The sequence below is a fragment of the Polypterus senegalus genome, chromosome 3 (genome assembly GCF_016835505.1).
Source record: "Polypterus senegalus isolate Bchr_013 chromosome 3, ASM1683550v1, whole genome shotgun sequence".
In the NCBI taxonomy this organism is placed as follows: Eukaryota; Metazoa; Chordata; class Cladistia; order Polypteriformes; family Polypteridae; genus Polypterus; species Polypterus senegalus.
Genome location: NC_053156.1, coordinates 253,531,193 through 253,542,507, shown reverse-complemented (window position 1 = coordinate 253,542,507; position 11,315 = coordinate 253,531,193).

Sequence of the window (11,315 nt, the reverse complement as noted above, 5' to 3'; positions counted from 1 at the left end):
AACATCACCCTGAACTCCCACTTCTTTTAACTTGATGCCCAACCTCTCATGTGGCACCTTATCAAATGCTTTCTGAAAGTCCAGATAAATAATATCATAAGCTCCACTTTGATCGTATCCTTTTGTTGCCTCCTCATAGAATTCCAACATGTTAGTAAAACACGACCTCCCTCTTCTGAACCCATGCTGACTGTTCAGAATAACTCCTGTCCTTGTCATGTGTTGCTCAATCTTATCCTTAATAATTCCTTCCATTAATTTTCCTGTGATGCTTGTTAAGCTTACTGGCCTATAGTTGCTTGGATCTGCCCTGTCACCCTTTTTATATAATGGGATGATATTTGCCATTTTCCAGTCCTTTGGAATCTCTCCAGTGCACAGTGACTTCCTAAAAATATGTGTCAAGGGTTTATATATGTACTCACTAGCCTCCTTAAGAACACGAGGATAAATATTATCTGGGCCTGGTGATTTGTTTGATTTCATCTTATTTAATCTGAGCAGCACTTCTCCCTCTACAATTTCCAAATCCCTCAGTACCTCCTTAGTAGTTGTGTTTACCTCTGGCAGGTTATCCACTTGCTCACTTGTAAACACCTCAGAAAAATGTAAGTTTAGGGCATCTGCTATTTCATTGTCTGTATCTTTTAATTCCCTTTACTATTCCTGATGAACTTGACCTCCTCCTTAACTGTTCTTTTACTACTAAAATACTGAAAGAATCTCTTGGGGTCTTCTTTGCCTTATCTGCTATATTCCTCTCCAACTGTCTTTTAGCCTCTCTGATATCCTTCTTAATGGTTGCCCTCATGTTCTCATACGCTCGGTTCTCTTTGCAGTCATTAGTCTTATATGCCTTATACAGCAGTTTTTCCTTTGCAACTTCTTTTTAAATCTTTATTAATCCATCGTGGAGTTTTTTAGTTTCCTATTACTTCCAAATTTAGGTATGTATCTGTCCTGCATTACATGTAAAACATTTTTAAACCTGTTCCACTGCTCCTCGACTGTCTCCACATTTAAAAGCTTATCCCAGTCTATCCTACTTAGACTTTGTGCATCTGCTCAAAATTAGCCCTACTAAAGTTCAACTTAACAATTTTAGTCTTTGCATCTGTACTCTTACAAAATACTGAGAATTGTATTACATTATGGTCACTTGACCCTAGTGGTTCAATCACCTCTACACCCTCAATTCTATCCTGATTATTACAGAATACTAAATCCAGATAGGCTTCACCCCTTGTTGGTGCTTTAACATGCTGTGTTAAAAACAGTCGCTGATTACTTCTAAAACTCCTGCTCTTGTGCTCCTCCATCTGTAAGGTTATCCCAGTTAATATTTGGATAATTAAAGTCCCCATGACTATAATATCCCCTGTAAACTTGCCTTTTGATATTACTAAAAGATGTGTGTTGAAATTACTGTCTGAATTGGGTGGTCTATAACACACTCCTAAAATGAGACCTTTTCCCTAATATTTTCCAGGCGAAGCCACATGTCCTCACTAAGATGGGGCTCATCATCCAACTGAAGATGACTTACATTTAATTCCTGTTTGGCATAAACAGCAACCCCACCTCCTTTTCTGTTCTGTCTATCCTTCCTAAAAATGTGTATCCCTCTATGTTACACTCATCCCCATCTTTGTTATTTAGCCAGGTTTCCGTTATTGCTATAATATCATAATTATGCTCTGCTACATACAACTCCAACTCACTTACCTTATTTTTGATACTTCTAGCATTAAGGCAAGCTATTTTTAATGTGTTAATCCTTCTATCTTTACGTGTTTGCTTAAAATTTACATTACTATGCATTTTTATTTCTACACCATTGTTTGTTCTTCCATGTATAGATCTAAATCTGGCCTGTCCTAAACTCCCTGCCCCCCCATTCCCTAGTTTAAACAATCCTCGACTAGCCTACACATACGCCTCCCCAATACATTGGTGCCCCTCCAGTTCAGATGTAACCCGTCACGGCGGAACAGGTCCCATCTGTTCCAAAAGGAGTCCCAATGCCCCATAAACCTATACCCTTCTACCCTATTAATTAATTAATATATATATTAATATAAATATATTATATAATTAATATATATATTAGGGGTGGGACTCGATTAAAAAAATGAATCCAATTAATTAGAGACTGTGTAATAATTAATCTTGATTAATCGTATGTAATCGCACACGCCCCAAATCGCAAATTTTTTTTTTAATTTAAAAGGGTTTTAGTGGGCGACAGAATCAAATAATAGACATGGACATGAATATTGTAAACTCAAGCTCTTTTAATTTTTGAAAAAAAAAATGCTTTTAAACTGCATTTGAATTTAAAACAGAAACAAAAATATCATCTCTGGTTAAAATTGGGCAGACTTAAAAATAAAGTGGTAGTTTAAGTACTTTAAGTACATTTTCAGAATGGTATTGTCTTTAAATAATAATAACCAAAATTTCAACATAAAGTGCAGTTTTTCTTCTTAAAAAATAAGTCAGAAACATAAAAGGTAATTTGACCAACTTAATCTTTAAACTCTGAGTAACCTTAGCCAAAATTATATTGTACATTAGGCTAAAATAGTGTGATCATTGAACATTTTGTAATTAGATGTAATTAGAATTACTAACGGTCACGGAAGTCCAATGATCCCCAGTAAGAGCCACAAAGTCCGCTTTCTGTAATGAATCTAATTTTGCTTGCTTTTCAGTGTGCACAAAACCATGCTTTTATCAAGGCTTCGCTCGGGTAGTTTTTTGAAATTAAATTTTCCTACGATCAGTCGTAGGAACGCGCTTCATTCCGACTCTAACATTTTTGTAGCTGTGATGTGTGCATCAGTGTAATCAATGTACCAGGAAATCATGCATTGACAAAAGTTCCCCTTTGCTTGGAATTGAAAGTGTGATTAAATGCGTTATTTTTTGTTATGGAGTACATGCATCGAAGTTTCTCAGCTGTGCTTGTACTAAGAAAGGGAAACATTTTAAAAATAACGTAACATGATTCTGCGTTAACCGCATATTTTTTCATATGTCCCAAACCAAGGAGATGCGAGGTTAAAATGAATCGGGAAGCGCACGTACATACTAAGTACATCCCCTCTCGGGAATCAAACCTCGGATGTCGGCGCTAGAGGCAAAGCCTCTACAATTGCGCCACGGCCTGTGGCTTGTCTATTTGAGAGTATGTAGATTGGGGTATATATATATATTCGCAGCGGAGAAGTAGTGTGTTAAAGAAGTTATGAAAAGAAAAGGGAACATTTTAAAAATAACGTAACATGATTGTCAATATACAGTAATTGTTTTGTGAGTGTTATTGAGTGTTGCTGTCATCAAGGATTTGATTATCATTATTTCTTTCAATCAGGTTCCTATTTGTATGATGTGTTGTGTTCAAGTTACATTCCGTGTTTGTCAATCGTTGTAAAGATAAGAGGTTTCATTCATCGATTCGTTTCTTACTGCATCAATAAACAGCTCGTCTTCCTCTTTATCTGAGATGTGACACACTGCATGCACGGGGTTTTTTTTTTACACTGTCTTCCTTTAGTGGGACATTCACTTTTTCCACCATGTGCTTTGTTTCCGCAGTAGCTGCACTTATGAATATGCTTGTATGTATCAGACGCTTCATATTTTTTGCTGCCTTTTCAATTGCGTAATTCGGTTTTTGTTCAGCACTCTTTGGAACTGTTGCTTTTTGTCTGTGCACTGCGTCAGTTCACGTGAGCCACTTGGTCTTGCATCGAAGGTTCCCAGCTGTGCTGGTGGCATCTTGTGTGATGTCCACGGCTGTATGTAATGTCAGCTAACTTAAAACTTAAAAGTTTCGCTCACAGTTTCGCTGAGTTTGTGCCAAACACCCCCCTGACCATCTCATCTTCCTCTGCATAAGCACAGTCCTTCACCCGTGAATATTTAGCAGCAGTGTTTCTATTGGATTGCCGCTGACGGACGGCCTTATATGGGCAGGCACTAAATTACAAACACCAGTGGCAGCCTGTCTATGAACTTAATTTAAACTTTAGGTTTACACTGTGCTTTGTTTCCGAAGTAGCAGCACTCATGAATATGGTTGTATATGTCAGTCGCTCGCTTCTTATTGTTTCGCTGCCTTCTCAATTATATAATGCATGTTTTCTTCAGCGCTTTTTTGAGCTCTTCCTGGTTTTCTACGTACTGCGTTGATAGTCAGTTCACGTGATTACGTAGGAGGCGTGATGACGTCACACGAAACTCCGCCCCCCACGGCCATCCAGCTCAATTCCATTACAGTATATGGAGAAAAATAGCTTCCAGTTATGACCATTACGCGTAGAATTTCGAAATGAAACCTGCCCAACTTTTGTAAGTAAGCTGTAAGGAATGAGCCTGCCAAATTTCAGCCTTCTACCTACCCGGGAACTTGGAGAATTAGTGATGAGTCAGTCAGTGAGTCAGTCAGTCAGTCAGTCAGTGAGGGCTTTGCCTTTTATTAGTACAGATAATGGATCTAGTCAGATTGAATGCCGGTGTTTGCTTACTATATGTTAAATTCCCTGATTGAGAATTTCCACTCTACTCTGGGGGCACATTTGTTTTAAGTGCGTGGTAATATGCTGATGACGTTTCGAGAATGCTGCCAACTAATTATACTGTTATAACAGTCGGTGATATACCATGTTATCTCAATAATGCATTGAACATATTTATATTTTAAGTAACATTTATTTAAATGCACTTGTTTACTATTAGATTATTGTCATTATTTTATAACTTTTATTTTTGTAAACACACAACTCATTGAACAGCACTGGATGTATAATGCGACAGCAACACTGTGTAATTAGTTGAGTTAGCTAAGCTTATTTTGAAGTGAAATGGGCATACTGAGGGCTGCGCAGTGGTAGCGGTGCTGCCTTGCAGTAAGGAGACCCAGGTTCGCTTCCCGGGTCTTCCCTGCGTGGAGTTTGCATGTTCTCCCCATGTCCGGGTGCTCCAGTTTCCTCCCACAGTCCAAAGACATGCTGGTTAGGCGTATTGGCAATCCTAAATTGTCCCTAGTGTGTGCTTGGTGTGTGGGCATGTGTGTGTCCTGTGGTGGGTTGGTGCCTTGCCTGGCATTTGTTCCTGCCTTGTGCCCTGTGCTGGCTGGGATTGGCTCCGGCAGACCCCTATGACGCTGTGTTAGGATATAGAAAATGGAAAATGTCTGACTGACTGACTGAGTAGGCATATCTAAAACAAATCAGTGATTCAGGAGAAAAAAACAAATTTTGGTTAAAAAAAAAAAAACTGTTTTAACTTTACTAAAATAAAAAACATTGCATCGTAAATTTAGGAAAGGTTTATGCTGGATTGGTTGTTTTGTTCTAGCACAAGAATGAATGTAAACGATATATTAGGGACACTAATTGCACTGAGTACCCCACTGATGTATGTTTTTAAGAACAAGCAAAGTAGGATTTTATTTCTTAAATAATGTAAGACTACTGGGCTCATCTCACAGTAAGATTATTCTGAAGAGAGTGCTAATAAATGTGTGTTTTCCATATTTATTTTTTAAATTCCATTTAGTGTGTTTTTGACCTTAGTTTCTTTTATTTTGCTTAAACAGCTACTTAGTGCAATGCTTTTAAAAAGCTTAATAAACGCAATAAACGCAAAAGCTTAATATTGCAAATAAGATAGATTAGACAAAAGATTAGACAGATAGTTATTTGTCCCCAGGTGGAAATTTCACTTTTTACAGGAGCTCATTAAACAAATCAATAAATAGAAATGCACGCACACTTTGGTGTGAACACATATTAGAATGAATAAAAACAAAGAATACTTCTGACATGGTAGTCACAGTGAGGCATTATGCAGGTGTATTACTGTTGGCATAAGGAGCTCCAGTAGCGTTTGTTGACACATGCCTGCTGAATAATTTCAAATAAAGTCCTCAGTGTTAGTGTGTCAGAGAGAGGATGTGCAGCATTATTGATAATGGCACCCAGTTTTGTTTTCATTCTTTCTTTCACTACCACTCCAGGGCCCTATCATGTGCCCTGAGCCTGCCCTTTTAATTTACTTGTTGATCCAGTGGGCCTTTCTTGTAGTGCTGTTACAAGCTCAGCACAGCACAACATAGAAAATGGCACTGGACATCACAGAGTTATAGAAGATGTGAAGGATGTCACTAATCACGTTAAAGTAAAGCAGTCTTCTAAGAAAAAAGAGTCTGCACTGTTTTTGTCTTATATACTGTACAGTATTTCCTCTGTGTTATGAGACCATTCTAGCCTGTCAATCCGGACCCCTACAAGTACTTGTAGGAGTGCACCACCTCTACATCCACTCCCTGAATAGTGACAGGGTATAAAGGCTGTTTGGTGCATTGAAAGTCAATAACCGGGTCCTCGGTTTTAATGATGTGAAATTGCAGACAATTGTTTCTGCACCAAGACACAAAGTCCTTCACCTGACTCCGATGCTCAGCCTCATGCCCTTTATCAGTGCACACCATAAGTGCAGAATCATCTGAGAATTTATGTAAGTGACATGAACTGGTGTTATTTTTATAGTATGAGGTGTAAAGAGAAAAGGAATAACACATTTAAAGCAAGGTGGTATTACTTAAACTAGCAGTTAGAAATGGCAAATCTGCACTATCACCAAGATTTGTTTCCAAATTTATTATCATCATGTTTTTAATGTAAGTGTGGAAAAATGTACAGAGTATATACTTCATATAGTTTTGGTCAAGAAGATTGCAAAATGGGAAATACACGAGTGTGTTGTGTGAATAGCCTTTGACAGCCACACAAATGCAAACTACTTATATATAAAGTGGGTAAGTGTTTCAGAGGCAGTTTGTATTGAAATGAGGATTTCCAGCTAGAACAAGTATTAGTATATCGGAAAAACGTGTACTGAGAGAATTAGATTAGCTGCCTGTGCATTTTCTGCATTATGTTGAGATTGGATCTAGCAAATACATATAATGATTGGAATGCATTTTAATTCATGTCCCAATAATTACATTTATACATTAACTAATAATGTACAGTATTTATTATGTGTCAGATCTGTCAGCCAGCTAAGCTAATTTCCACACTTTAATGCATCATTTATAATTTGTTTCTTTTATTACTTCCCAGGATACAAGATGAAAGCAACATTACTGCCGTAGTAATTTTCCTGAAAAGAAGGAGACCTAAGAATAGGTAGATTATTGTTTTCATAGCCAAATGAAATGTTTGAGCTACTGAATGTTGCATTTTTGTACTTTTAGGATATCTCAGACTGGAGGTATGGTCCCCTCTTCCTAAATTACCATTGCCTTATTTTATTCCTAGCACAGAAGGTTAGGGGCTCTCATAACATCACTCCAATTTGTGACACATCTGTCTTTCATGGGGTCTGTTATCCTTTATGGCCCCTGGCTTTGCATAATAGATTGCAAATGTACTGTATAACAATCTGTATGGCACAATCTTTTCTGTAGCTGCTTTCTTACATTGTGCTGCCTTGGAGATGCATTTCTCTTTATAAATCCCTTTCTACCAAGTCCATACTTTCATAATATACAGGGTGTCCCGAAAAATGTATACACACCTTGAATGATTATAAATACAGTCAGTAGTGCAGTCAACAGCCTCCTCAATGTCCTCACTATATGATCCCTGCAGGATATCCCAGTCTGTAGTTCCAAAGCAGTCTCTCAGAGCCCGCTCTGCATCAGGGGACCACTTCCTGAATGTGCGTGTGGTTGTAGGTATATATATTCTTTTATACCCAATCATGACAAACACCTGTTTCCAATTAACTTGTTCGCCTGTGGAATGTTCAAAACAGGTGATTTTTAAACATTCGTCAACTTTCCCAGTTTTTTGATGCCCCTGTCCCAGCTTTTTTGGAATATGTTGCAGGCATCAAATTCAAAATGAGTGAAGATTTGCAAAACAACAATAAAGTTTATCAGTTTGAACATTAGATATCTTGTCTTCATAGTGTATTCAATTGAATATAGGTTGAAAGGGATTTGCAAATCATTGTATTCTGTTTTTATTTACGTTTTACACAACGTCACAACTTCATTGGAATTGGGGTTGTATATTTTGCCTTGCCTTTTAAATCACCCTTCCAACTCCTGGTTCTATTCTATTTCCCTTTATTCCACTTATCTCAAGTATTTACTACAGTCAAATGTTGTGTGAATATTTCTGTAAGTATTGAAATAAATTGTGTATTTGCTCATTTTGGCCAATTCCCCCAGTTCATTCAGATGACTGTCACTGCACTGTGCAGTTGTGTGAATTATCTTTAATACAACATCTACACTTCTACATTAAGTAGATAACAAATATTTGACATACTATAAAAAGAAGAAAACTGTGCATTGGTTGTTCATTAAACAGACACCAAGATGTTAAACCTGGTGGGAGGTGATTGATATGCAAGTATGTTACAGCGCTAAATTATGATTTACTGTGGATCTACACATTTTTTAGAAGAATGTTTTATAGTTTAGTTTAATAGTACAAAACACTAATTTTAATTGGAGAAAGGGGACCAATGAGCATTTTTAATATAAGCAGTGTCTGCAGTGTAGTTTAAGACTTTTGGAATTTAGGATGTAAATGAATAATTTAAAGGCTGATAAATTCACTTAAAATTAAAATGCATAACATTACAAAATAATGTACCCATAGACAGCCAAAACTTGGCCTTAAGAATGATTAACATGCATACAAAAATAAATTATTTATACTTGTTTTCCGAAACAGTCTGTATCTGCTTGAATTATGCAAACTTGCTTCTGACTGTACATGAATAAAAAGTACTAGAAATGGCTATCAGATGGTTCTAAAACTAAAAAGTTAAAAGGTAAATCATGATGAAGTCAAAACTTGAGAAGCCACATTGCATATAATATATTTCCTTGAGTAACAAAAGGAGCTGGTATCTTTATTCCAAGAGAGAACAGGTAAGGCATTTTCATCTACCTCAAAATACACAACAAAAATCACAGTGATGAATCACAGTCCTATCTGTGGCTTCCTTGACATCATTAGGGGATGCAGATACAGAAAGTAATTCTCTGTTTAGTCTAAAAAGAAGAATATTTGGAGGCAGACAAATGACATACAAAGCAGCTATCAATTATTATTTCATCGAAGGCAGCTCACATGATTTGACTACAGTGCTCTTGTTTACATGTCTGGTTTTACATTTCAAACTCAGAAACATTAAGTGAAATAAATGACGAGCATTTCAGAAACTTGGAACTGTTCAAGTTATTAGAAAAGGTACTTTATTTTTACTCAGATGTATTGAGCCTGAAAACTTTAACAATTTTGATGTCGGTTGAAAGCAGCCTGTTAAACCAGTTTGCTTTAAATCATTTTATATGTATGTTTCCCTTTGTACTCTTAATAAAGAAGATAAGATAATCTCAAATCTGCTGAACAATTTCAGAGGGACTTCAGCATACAGGGTTCGGCAGATTTGTGGGAGATGAAATTTAATGTAAGTAAATGTAAAGTATTCAATGTAGGAAGTAAAAATGTTAGGTTTGAATACAAAGTGGGAGGTCTGATAAGAAAGATTTAGGAGTTGTAAAGGACTCATCATCAACAACTGCAAGAAATTGTTGAGAAACCATTAAGAAGGCTAACAGAATGTTATATAGCATGGTATGTAAAGTACAAGTTCAAGGACGTTATGAGCAAGCTTTATAATGCACTGGTGAGGCCTCATCTGGAGTACTGTGTGCAGTTTTGGTCTCCAGGCTGCAAAAAGGACATAGCAGCACTGGGAAAAGTCCAGAAAAGAGCAACTAGGCTTATTCCAGAGCTACAGGGGATGGATTATGAGGACAGATTAAAAGAGATGAGCCTTTTCATTTTAAGCAAAACAAAATTAGGAGGAGACATGATTGGAGGGTTTAAGATTATGAAAATAATTAGTACAGTGGTTCGAGACTGTACATTAAAATGAAGTCATCAAAAATACATGAAAACAGTTGAAAACTTGATAAAGTTAATTCTGAAAAAACATTAGGAAGTTTTTCTTCACAAAGAGAAACATAGATGCAGGGAATAATCTACCAAGTAGTGTGGTAGACAGTAGGACTTTAGGTACTTTCAAAACTAGACAATGTTATTTTGGAAGAAGTGGACAGGACTGGCGCGCTATCTTGAGCTTAATGACCTGTTCTTGTCTAGATTGTTCGAAATGTTCTAATAACTTACCTGATGATTTAAAGCACTGGTATCATCAAGTGCTACAGATATGCAAAACTTCATGTCATATACATAACTATGGATGTTAACTTTATGGTCAATAATTATTTCACCTAATGACAACATATACAATGAGAATAACGAGTGATGTGATTATGAAACTCTGTGGCACAACACAGAGAATTACATGTCTTGTCTAGAGATGTTCATTTATATTTAAATAAATAAAAAAAACTGTCTTCCAGATTGTTGTATGTGAAACCATTGGGAACAGTTCTGGACACATCAACCCCAGTATTCCAAACCATTCATAAGTACATTATAATTGATAGTATAAGCACTTACTGTATATCCAAATGAGTAACACATTCATTAATTACTCTTATTAATACTATTTCAATACTATGTTCTCAAACTAGAGTGAGATTTTTCATAAATATTATTTTCATGGTGAAAGTTTGAATAGGACGGCATGGTGGCACAGTGGGTAGCGCTGCTGCCTCGCAGTTAGGAGACCTGGGTTCGCTTTCCAGATCCTCCCAGCATGGAGTTTGAATGTTCTTCCCGTATCTGTGTGGGTTTCCTTCGGGTGCTCCAGTTTCCTCCCACAGTCCAAAGACATGCAAGTTAGGTGCATTGGCGATCCTAAATTGTCCCTAGTGTGTGCTTGGTGTGTGTGGGTGTGCGCCCTGCCCGGGGTTTGTTCCTGCCTTGCACCCTGTGTTAGCTGGGATTGGCTCCAGCAGACCCCCATAACCCTGTAATTAGGATATAGCGGGTTGGATAATCAATGGATGAAAGTTTAAATAAATAAAATATTACATTTCCTAATTTTTACTAAATAATGTTAAATTGGAGGTTGGTCTAAAGTTGCTCCATGTAGAATCTATTTTATGTTTTTTCAAGAAGGTTTGATTACAGCTGTTTGAAAAATATAACTTTCAATAGTTACTTCATCTTTAGAACTGTCTATACATTTCAGGATAAATTGGTTACTTTTTTCTCCATGTCCGTTTAGCTTTACAATAGTCAATATTAAGTCTTAACCACTCATTTTTTCCGGGCAACTGCTTTTGTCAAAAGGTTTCTTTCCAA